The following is a 2,270-nucleotide window of genomic DNA, read 5'->3' on the forward strand; positions in this document are numbered from 1 at the left end:
ATATATATATATATATATATATGAGTGTATATATATACACACATACATACATACATATATACACGTTCAAGCTATCCTACAAAATGAATTTGCTGTATGTTTAAATATCTTGGTATTTGCTGTAAATCAAAGCAATTAGATATAAAATACATATTATGTATTTGCGAATAGAATATTGTTGTTGTGACTCCTAAGATATTTTTATCCTGGCATCGTTGCAATCACTTTCTTTTTGTCTCCATCAATGACATAATTCCTTTAAAATGTTCCCTTTTCTGATTTATAGATTAGTGAATTAAGTGCCTATATTAGAAAGAAAAGGTTGACAAAACTGTAAAAGCTACATAAAGAAATTCAACAGTCGTGGAATATTTACTGGGCCCCACGTCTTGACAACTTTTGTTAGATAACTGTACCTGAGTCCATGAATATGTTAGTTTAAAAGGATGTTCCTGCACCCAAAATTTCAGGTATTATGGGTGGACTGATCAGTGGTTTACTGTGCTAATTCTTGGTGTAAGTGGGATATACCTCATCAGTAGATGGAGAAGAAACATCCAAAAGCGACTACGACGGAAGTATTTCCGGAAAAACCAAGGTCTACTTCTGGGACAATTAATATTATCCAATGAAAATGCTTGTGAGAAGACAAAGATTTTTTCCTTGGAGGAGCTTGAAAAGGCAACAAATAACTTCGATTCCACACGCATACTTGGTCGTGGAGGACATGGCATGGTGTATAAAGGCATCTTATCTGATCAACATGTGGTGGCAATAATTAAAACGGTCTAAGAAAATTGAGGAATGTGAGATCAATCAGTTCATCAATGAGGTTGCAATTCTTTCTCAGATAAATCATCGGAATATTGTAAAGCTGTTTGGATGCTGTCTTGAGACTGAGGTCCCACTATTGGTGTATGATTTTATCCCTAACGGTTCACTGTACGGGATCCTTCATGCTGATTCAAGCAATGAATTACTTTTATCATGGGACGATTGTCTTCGAATTGCTGCAGAAGCTGCTGGAGCTCTTTGTTATCTTCATTCTGCAGCCTCAATATCTGTTTTCCATCGTGATGTGAAGTCATCTAATATCCTCTTGGATTCTAACTACACCGCTAAAGTGTCAGATTTTGGTTCTTCAAGATTGGTTCCAATTGATCAAACACATGTTGATACAAATGTCCAAGGCACATTTGGGTACTTAGATCCGGAATATTACTATACTGGGCAATTAAATGAGAAGAGTGATGTGTATAGTTTCGGTGTGGTACTCTTGGAATTGCTTGTTAGAAAGGAGCCTATTCTTACAAGTGAGTCAGGCGTCAAGCAAAACTTGTCGAACTACTTTCTACGGGAGATGACGACTAGGCCTATCACAGAGATAGTAGCTACTCATGTTCTTAAGGAAGCGTCTGAGGAAGAGATCAAATGTGTTTCCACTCTTGTGGAGATGTGTTTGAGACTCCAAGGTGGCCAAAGGCCTACTATGAAGCAAGTGGAGATGTCATTACAATTTTTGAGGACAAAAAGAATGGAAATGAAGGAAGGTATTGTTGGAAAAGATGATGAGATGCAAACCTTGCTAACAGAAACAGATATAAATAGCTATCAGTTATCAGTTATCAATTTTGGCAAAAAATCTAAATTTGCATCACCTCAATATAGCCGACAGTTGTACAGCTTAGAGGAAGAGTTTCTGTCAACTACCGGTCTGCCACGTTAGATACGCCTCTCAAGTTTCATCCATTGGTCATTCTTCCTGATTATTTCTTAGCATTTAAGTGTTGAGAACCAAATTATCATCATTATTGTACAAAAATAGCATGCTTTCTATTGTGTTGTCAGTATGCCATTTCATAAATGTTTACCTCTGCAGATATATGTAATACACTATTAACGTCAAATAACTATCATTGTGTGATTTTTGTTTTTGATTCAGAATTTGTATTGACTGACACTTAAACATGTGTGGCATGATAAAATGTATCACTAATTTAATGTCCTTATTAGTGCACAATATTCATATTATATTGCTTAATATCTCATTCTGATTGGATCGATATTGAAACATAAGAGACGCATCAGAACTGTATAAGCTAGTAAGCCGTGCAGAAATAGAGCCAGCCGGATAATAAACTACTTAACCAGAAGTCCAAGCAGGATCCGATTTCTAATAATCAAAGCATACATAAATATTGTTGCATCCCAACGGCACGATGGCTGACATCACCACGGCACGATGGCCGGCATCACAAAGAAGAGCGGGG

At 36.6% G+C, this 2,270-nt stretch overlaps 1 pseudogene; it reads left to right on the forward strand.

The window, feature by feature from the left end:
- Nucleotides 1-460: 460 nt before the first annotated feature.
- On the forward strand, nt 461-1,891 carry LOC133905709 (wall-associated receptor kinase-like 22; annotated as a pseudogene).
- The last annotated feature ends 379 nt before the right edge of the window (nt 1,892-2,270 follow it).

This window comes from Phragmites australis, chromosome 2 (genome assembly GCF_958298935.1).
Source record: "Phragmites australis chromosome 2, lpPhrAust1.1, whole genome shotgun sequence".
Taxonomy (NCBI): Eukaryota; Viridiplantae; Streptophyta; class Magnoliopsida; order Poales; family Poaceae; genus Phragmites; species Phragmites australis.